We start from the raw sequence: 10,515 nt of genomic DNA, 5'->3' as shown, positions 1-10,515 counted from the left end.
TTTCAATAGTTCTCAGCTCATAGTACTCAAAAATATAATCACATAAGAAAATCCAGATGGACTCACCATTGAAGATCAGCAAGATCAACCAATAGATCCATATAAAAGAGCCATATTAAAGAATAAAAGAAAAACCCCCAAAATGAGTAAATGCTCCCATAAGATGAAGAGTTGACTGAGTACAAGGTTAATTAGTTAAAAATTAAAAGATATTTAGAGAAAATTATGCATTTTTGACACCTCAGTGTGGAGATCTCTCCTCATGAAGGAGGCACCTATTTCACATGTGTGGAGGAGTTTTAAACTAAAAAACAATGAGATATTTTCATCTCTCCTCTCTCTTGTTTCAACTAGATCCAAAAAGTAAGTTAGACTGACCCAAAAATGGTCAAAATTTTACCAAACTAATCTGGAAAATTCTAGAATCAGTTTGCTTGGTTAGAGGCTCACTTTTTCTATAAATAGAAGCCTCCCCCTTTGTAAAAGCTTAATGGTGTTTATGCACTGTTACTCTGCTCCTGTCCTGAGCCATTTACATTGAATTTTTTAATAATTCAATTGTTTTTGGCCTTATCCTCTCCAAAGTGAATTGGTGGCCACTCTTGCTTCAAACAAGAGTAGAACCCTCAATCCCTCAAGCCAAAGGAGAGCTTACAAGCTCTATGTAAGTTAATCTTCTTACTTCTTTAATTTTAAATCTATGGTTTTTTTTATTTTAATATTTTACAGTAAATTGAATTAAATTCAAATGCTATGCCTTGATGAAAAGGCCACCCCTTCTCTTCTTTACATTCCAACCTTTCTCAATCTTATAAAGATTAACTAATAGATTAATCAAACTCTTCTTATTATTTACTCTCTTGAATTTAGAAAATTGTATAGATTAGAGCTCTATGAATCTAATTTGGGTTAATTTAAGTCAATTAAAGAATGATAAAAATGAGAAATGGTCAGCCATACAAAGGAGGTTACGGTAATATCTCCTCCCTACATTTGGATTAATCTTATTGGTCCATAAGAACTTTAATTGGACCATAATTTGGATTAATCTTATTGGTCCATAGGAATCTTAATTGGTCCATAGGAACCTTAATTGGACCATAATCTAAAAATTTCTAAAAATTTAGACCCTTAGGCTAAGGTCCTTTATACCTATTTTCAATTAATTTCAATTGCAAATTGGAAAGTTCTTTTTGAATTTCTGTTCAGGGAAAATCATTTTAGACACTAGGAGGATTTTTATATCCAAACATATCTCAATTTTGAATTACCTCCCTCTAGACATTTTCTCTCTCCAAGCCAAAACAGGGTAAAACAGGATCTTTCTTTTATTTCAGAGAGGGAAATAATTATAAAATCAGAAGGGGAGGTTCTTATACTTGCACATCTCAAAAGTTGGAGAGAGGAATCTTACATCCTACCCACTTAAAAAACGCGAGATGTCCTCATCTCGCAAATTAGAGGACAACTCTTTCTCTTAAGATCCAACTGATTCTGGGGTTCCTTATAGTCTGGTGAACCCAACAGAATCCTGGAAAAAAGATCCCTTATATAGAACTCATCATCAGATAACAATTCTTTCAGATCATATCTTTAACACAATTTTGGTCCATTAGATCGAAATTTCCATCTGAACAGTCCTCCATGGAAATTTTTGATTATACATATTTTTAATTTGACATCCCTTAACTTGATCCACTGGGTCAAGTGTTAACAGTAGCAATCTGTCAGTATAATCCACTAATCTCATAGTGATTTGCTGAAGTCATTATCGTCATTCCAGTTACGAACATCATCACAGGGACTCGTCCCATGCATCCTCATTGTGGTTTTGCTCAGCTTATCACTTTTCAACCAGAATCATTTTTCAATCAGAATCCAAATCAACTCATCAGTTCTCAACTAGAATTTTAAAATCATATCAACCACATTTGAATTCATCATTAGGATAGCATTTTTGCTTATAATTTCAAATCTTAGATTTACTCGTACATACTGCCAATAAGAGCTGCAGTTTTATCCTCAGTATATATGGGTAGTCACGGTCCTTGGAATTATAAGATAAATACCATCATGTCTAGGCCTCAAGCAAGTTAGGGATTCCATGCAATTGCGGTACTTCCATCTGAAGACCCAATTACTAATTTATGAATTTTAGTATGAATATCAATTTGTATGAATTTCATCACACAATTACAACCTTTTACTGCTACTTCATAAATTAGTATGAATATCAATTTGTATGAATTTCATCACACAATTTGTATGAATTTCATCACACAATTACAACCTTTTACTGCTACTTCATAAATTTTTGACATTTTTTGCTTCTCAGTTGATCCACTTTAGCCAATTTGCTTTGATACCAGCTGAAAGATCCTTGTCCCCTCCGCGCAACGAATTCAAGGGTGGTAGCAGTGGAAGTAGCACTTCTTGTGTAGGGCAGGGTTTCTCACTTGGGGCCTCATCCACGGATATCCGGACAAGAGATTAATCCCTCGGTTCTTCCAAAACCAAACCCGAAAAAACTTCCCTCGCCCGGAAAGCATGGGCGATGCCTCCCAGGATAATTTTACTTTAATGTAGTCAAAAGCCTTAACTAACTGAACTGATCTGACTGAACCCGTAAGTCCCATAGTCAGATCAAGGAAAAGATTGCACTTGGATCATAGAGACCAACGCTTTTTTCTCATTGAGAGGCACAATTGTTGATTCTTTTCCATAGAATAATTTTTATCTGGGATTTACTTCATCTATCGTACCATAATAGAATTGAGTCTCATTTTATGGATCCATCAGTCCAGCCTAGCCCCATCCAGCCTCGTGGATTAGCCAACCACCCAACCACTGTAGTGATGGGATCCAATTAAGAATTTGGGTAGGTTTTGTCCTTGGTACCAGGGAAAAGAGTTCTAGGTCCTCTAGCCGGATATTCATGCAAACTTAGAACTAGTCACACCATTTACACACCCAATATAAAATTGCCTTTTTCACAGATTCAATTGTCTTTAAAATAATCTTTTAATGAAACTATAGTATCACTGATCATAAACTTCCAAAATATCCAGTTGAATCCTAATTTCTAATTTTTCCTTCATCGGTGTACTTATGGCATTATTGGCAACCAGAACGCTCACCACATGTCCACTCAGGGGCCTTTTCGATAGTTCGTAGTTCATAGTAACCGGTAATATTTTTACTTATAAAAATCAAAATGGAATCTCCGTTGAAGGTCAGCAAGATCAACCAACATATCCATATAAAAGAGCCATGGACTCATCCATTAAGGATGAGTAAGGTTAATCAACCAGATCCATGCCCGAATTCAAAAAACAACTCTTACTCCTTGTTCCAATATTTTCCCCGACGTAGGTGTGGGTATCTTCAGCGACCCACAGCCCGAGCACCGTATGGTTAGCACCCTCTAGGATCCTTCGCAGGTCACCTAGCGCTTCACTCATAGGGCACTTCCTTGGTCCTTCATCCACCGTACCGGACGCTCACCATTTAAATCGAACTGAGGTTGGTCAAGACCTCGCGACCGACCTTGCTACACGAGACGTCCTCCGTTGACTCTCCGTTAGCTATTGTAACTTTATCAGATTAGGTATCCACGACCTCATTCACAAGACGATCAAAAAGCTTCCCCAGCATTCTTCACATAAAACAATCATTTAAAAACAGGTCATAAATACAATTTCTAATAACGAACTCTCATCTTTCCACATTGTTCCATATCAATCCACATTATTTTAATCACATCCATTTTATATGTATTCCCATTCTCATCCAATCACATCATTTTCATCTCATCACATCTTTCCTCATTTATCCTCATCAGATCTCATCCACTCGCATCTACCCGTCTCCACATCTCATCACATCACATTCATTCACATCTCCATTCACATGACAACACATCTCATTTATTCACATCACATTCATTCTCATCACCATCCCATCACATACATTCTATCCACATAACATCACATCACATCTATCCACATCATATCTCATTCATACACATCCATCCATTCATACACATCACATCTATCCACATCATATCTCATTCATACACATCTCATCTCATTCATCACATCCATCCAATCGTTCACATGTACGACTACCCACATCTATCCATTCATTCATATCTATCACTTCACATCTAGTTATATTCATGTCACATCACATCACATTCTTTCACGTACACATCCACATCACATTCTTTCATATACACATTCACATCCATTCTTTCATATACATCCACATCCATTCTTCACATACATATCCACATCCATTCTTTCATATACATCCACATCCATTCTTCACATACATATCCACATTCATTCTTTCACATACATCCACATCCATTCTTTCACATACATATCCGCATCCATTATTTCACATACACATCCACTTCCATTCTTCACATACACATTCATATCCATTTTCATCACATATCATCCACTCACATCACATATCATTCATTTACATCCTGATTCACATGACATCACATCTCATCCATTCACTCATATCTATCTGATTCACATCACATCCATCCATCCATTCATTCACATCCATGTGATTCACATCACATCTATTCACCTCACATCTCATCACCTCTATTCACATCACATCCATCCATCTCCATTCATTCACATCTCATCACCTCTATTCACATCACATCCATCCATCTCCATTCATTCACATCTATCTGATTCACATCACATCTCATCACATCTATTCACCTCACATCTCATCAGCTTTATTCACATCACATCCATCCATCCATTCATTCACATCTATCTGATTCACATCACATTTATTCACCTCACATCTCATTACCTCTATTCATAGAATTTAAAAGAATTCTAATTTTGATATAAAAATTCTTTATGCATCGAAATCAATTTTAATGAGAATAACACTCTTGAAATTAAAATAATTCCTTTATGCATCTTCTTATGCATAAAAATCAATTTTAATGAGAATAACACTCTTGAAATAAAAATAATTCCTTTATGCATCTTCCTATGCATAAAAATCAATTTTAATGAGAATAACACTCTTGAAATAAAAATAATTCCTTTATGCATCTTCCTATGCATAAAAATCAATTTTAATGAGAATAACGCTCTTGAAATAAAAATAATTCCTTTATTAATCTTCCTATGCATAAAAATAAATTTTAATGAGAATAACACTCTTGAAATAAAAATAATTCCTTTATGCATCTGCCTATGCATAAAAATCAATTTTAATGAGAATAACACTTGAAATAAAAATAATTCCTTTATGCATCTTCCTATGCATAAAAATCAATTTTAATGAGAATAACTCTTGAAATAAAAATAATTTCTTTATGCATCTTCCTATGCATAAAAATCAATTTTAATGAGAATAACACTTTTGAAATAAAATTAATTCCTTTATGTATCTTCCTATGCATAAAAATTAATTTTAATAATTAATATCAGTGACGTCCATGCATATTCATAGGTGAATATGTACATGGAGTAATCAAAATATTTTTTTTAGATGCAAAAATGGTGGGAATTACTCTTTTAGAATAACATAAAATTAAACTTTCTTTCTCACAAAATTTTGGAAAATTTTGCCATAACCTCATATGGCTGACCATTTCTCATTTTTATCATTCTTTAATTGACTTAAATTATCCCAAATTAGATTCATAGAACTCTAATCTACACAATTTTATAAATTCAAGAGAGTAAACAATAAGAAGAGTTTGATTAATCCATTTGTTAATCTTTATAGGATTGAGAAAGGTTGGAATGTAAAGAAGAGAAGGGGTGGCCTTTTCATCAAGGCACAACATTTAAATTTAATTACTGCAAAACATAAAAATCAAGAAAACCATAGATTTAAAATTAAAGAAGTAAGAAAATTAACTTATATAGAGCTTGTAAGCTCTCCTTTGGCTTGAGGGATTGAGGGTTCTACTCTTGTTTGAAACAAGAGTGGCCACCAATTCACTTTGGAGAGGATTAGGTCAAAAACAATTGAATTATTCAGGATAGGAGTAGAGTAACAGTACCATTAAGCTTTTACAAAGAGGAAGGCTTCTATTTATAGGAAAAAGTGAGCCTCTAACCAAACAAACTCATTCTAGAATTTTTCAGATTAGTTTGGTCAAATTTTGACCCTTTTTGGGTCAGTTAAGCTTACATTTTGGATCTAGTTGAAACAATTGAGAGGAGAGATAAAAATATCTCATTGTTTTTTAGTTTAAATCTCCTCCACACATGTGAAATAGGCGCCTCCTTCATGAGGGGAGATCCCCACACTGAGGTGTCAAAAATGCATCATTTTCTCTAAATATCTCTTAATTTTTAACTAATAAACCTTGTACTCAGTCAACTCTTCATCTTATGTGAGAATTTACTCATTTTGGGGGTTTTCTTTTATTCTTCAATATATCTCCTCCCTACATTTGGATTAATCTTATTGGTCCATAGGAACCTTAATTGGACCATAATCTAAAAATTTTAAAAAATATGGACCCTTAGGCTAAGGCCCTTTATACCTATTTTTAATTAATTCCAATTGCATATTGGAAAGTTCTTTTTAAATTTTTGTTTCAGGGAAACCATTTTAGACACTAGGAAGATTTTTATATCCAAAAATATCTCAATTTTGAATTACCTCCCTGTAGACATTTTCTCTCTCCAGGCCAAAACAGGGTAAAACATGATCTTTCTTTTATTTCAGAGGGGGGAATAATTATAAGATCAGAAGGGGAGGTTCTTATACCTGCTCACCTCAAAAGCTGGAGGGAGGAATCTTACAAGGCTGGTAAAGACCTTGGTCGACCGTGCTACGCGAGACGTCCTCCGTTGACTCTCCGCCATCAATTGTTGCAACTTTATCACTTAGGTCTCCATGACCTCATTCACAAGATGGTCAAAATGCTTCCCTAGCATTCTTGACATAAAACAGTCATTTAAAAACAGGTCATAAATACAGTTTCTAATGAACTCTCATCTTTCCACATTGTTCCTCATCATTTCTCGTTATTCCACATTGTTCCTCATCATTTCTCGTTATTCCACATTCTTCTACATCAATTCACATTGCTTATTCCACATCTAGTCATATGTATTTCCATCATCTTTATCCAATCACATCATATTATATCTCATCACATCTATCCTCATCACATCTCATCCATTCACATCTACGCATATCCACATCACATCCATTCACATCACATCTCATCCATTCACATCTACCCCGATCCACATCACATCCATTCACATCTACCTAGATCCACATCACATCTCATTCATCCACCTTACATCTCATACATCCATCCATCCATCCACCTTACATCTCATCCATCCATTCACATTACATCACATCACTTTCACATCCCTTCACATCTCATCGTATCATCACATCACATTCACATCTCATCGCATGTATTCACATCCACTCACATCTCATCGCATGTATTCACATCCACTCACATCTCATCGCATCCACTCAGATATCATCACATCACATTCACATCCATTCACATCTCATCACATGTATTCACATCTCATCACATCCACTCACATCTCATCACACCCATTCACATCTCATTCACATCCACTCACATCTCATCACATCCATTCATACCTCATCACACCCATTCACATCCATCACATTCATTGCATCCACATCACATTACATAAATTCCATCCACATCACATTACATAAATTCCATCCACATCTATCCTTATCACATCACATTCATTCCACATCTATCCATATCACATCACATTCATTCCATCCACATTACATCACATCCACATCTATCCATATCTCATCACATACACTTACATCTCATCACATACATTTATGTCTCATCACATTCATCCACATCCATCCATTCATTCACATTCACATCTATCCACATCATCCATTGATTCACTTGCACATCTATCCACATCCATCCATTCATTCACATGCATATCTATCCACATACATCCATTCATTCACATTCATATCTATCCACATCCATCCGTTCATTCACATTCACATCTATTCACATCCATCCGTTCATTCACATGCATATTCATCACATCCATTCACATCTCATCACATCCACTCACATCTCATCACATCCATTCATACCTCATCACACCCATTCACACCTTATCACACTCATTCATATCCATCACACCTATTCACATCTCATCACACCCATTCATATCCATCACACCCATTCACATCCATCACATTCATTGCATCCACATCACATTACATACATTTCATCCACATCTATCCTTATCACATCACATTCATTCCTTCCATATCACATCACATTCATTCCATCCATTACATCACGTCCACATCTATCCATATCTCATCACATAAATTCACATCTCATCACATTCATCCACATCCATCCATTCATTCACTTGCACATCTATCCACATCCATCCATTTATTCACATGCACATCTATCCACATCCATCCATTCATTCACATTCACATCTATCCACATCCATCCATTCATTCACATGTATATCTATCACATCACATCCCATTCTCATCCATTTACATCACATCACATCCTTTCCCACATCATCACATCTTATTCACATTTAGTATCATTTTCTACTTTCGACACAACCGATAGGACTTTTCTAAGTTTCTACTAATTACTTGGCCTAGTTAAAGGTACTTTTTCTCAATGGATATTTCCATATTCTCTCTCAAATTTCTCAAGTGAAATATATTCAATATTCTTCTTTTGAGTAAAAGATTCATGGGATTTACAAAAATCAATTCTACCCATATTTTCCAATAAAATTAATAATGCTCAAAATTCCACTTTTGATAAATACTCATAATTTGAATTACGCCAAAAATTTCTCTTTTATTATTTAATTACTTGGATCTTAAATATCATGAAAATTTCTCTTTTTGCATAAAAATAAATTTACCAAAAATTACTTTTTTACCATTTAAATACACTTGGATCTCAAATATCATAGGAATTCCTCTTTTGCATAAAAATAAATTTACCAAAAATTACTCTTTTACCATTTAAATACTTAGATCTTAAATGTCATGGGAATTTCTCTTTCTACATAAAAATAAATTTATTAAAAATTATTCTTTTCTCTTAATCAATTAATTAAGCATAATTAATAAAAAATTATTTCTCATGAATATGATGAAAATCATTCTTTTTGCATAGGATGTCCAATCCTAGAATATGGTAGGAATTCCTCTTTTAGCATTATGCATAAAAATAAGATATGTATTATTTTCTGAAAATTTTACCATAACTTCATTGTTGCTATTACTGATAATTCTCAATTTTTTTCTAAAGAATAAAAGCTTGTAATGAAAATATGATAGTAGTTCCTCTTTTATGCTTAAAATAAAACTATGAATTTAAATCATAATTTTAATCATAACCATAAACTTAATTATGATGATTATCCCACTAGATTAAGCTTATTCCATTATTTTTGTTTTCCCAAATTGATAGGATAATCTCTTTCTCATTTAGAATCAATCAAAGTAGTTTTTAACTACTTATAAATAATCTAAAAGAAATAACCATTATTTTGTTAACACAAAATCATAAAAATACCATTTTCTTAATCTCTAGCTTATCAAGCCTAGAGTTTAGCTTTGAATAAAGAGACTATCATTGAGAAGCATCCTTTTTCAAGGAATTCAACCATAAAGATGGCTATTCTTTTAGAGAGAGAGATTTATTTAAAGAAAGCATTACAAATAAGCATAAAGATTAACTTTCTCTTAATTAAGCATTAAGACTTTAAGGGAAAGCTTGATTTGAATTAAAACAATTATTTAGAAAGCTTCTCAAGCTTGAGAGGAGTTGAGAAGAAGAAAGTCATTGAGATAAATTGGAAAAAACCATAAAAATTGATTTTACTCCCTTGCTTCGCCAACCTTCTACAGCCTGCGGTGCTGGCAGCTAGGTTGGCTGCTACGTGGCCATTGCTTTAGTTGGCTATATTTATATTATATTATATTTTCATTTTGCTTAAAATCCAATGGATGGCCACCCTCGTTGCTTTCACACTCATGTCCTTTACTACCTTGGCCACATCAATAGTTGCTTCCCACGCATTCCACATCTTCAAACGCAACTTAGTACCCATTTATACATTGGGGACGCGCACACAATCAGGTGACTGAGGAGCTGATATCATCTCCAGTGGACCTCTCACCGGACACGCCTGTACATGCTCACATCAAAACCATTTACTCTGTACACCTGGCAATGCTCTCAAAAGCATAACTTCACACACGCCATGCACACGTATGTACACATTACCAACTCCTATTTTGTCCACACATATTTAGCAACCCCCTACTTCTGCTGAGACATTCATGTCCAGCAGCTGTACAAATAGGGATGAAATATTCAGATTTTCCTCTGTACTCTCCACAACCTTCTGACATGCATCACAAGCTTCCTGATCTTCTTCTTTCATGGCTAACATCAATCGAGCAAAATAT

Source organism: Cibotium barometz, chromosome 36, assembly GCF_041138505.1.
Source record: "Cibotium barometz isolate CiBa-2024 chromosome 36, ASM4113850v1, whole genome shotgun sequence".
Taxonomy (NCBI): domain Eukaryota; kingdom Viridiplantae; phylum Streptophyta; class Polypodiopsida; order Cyatheales; family Cibotiaceae; genus Cibotium; species Cibotium barometz.
Note: the sequence above shows the minus strand (reverse complement) of the source record.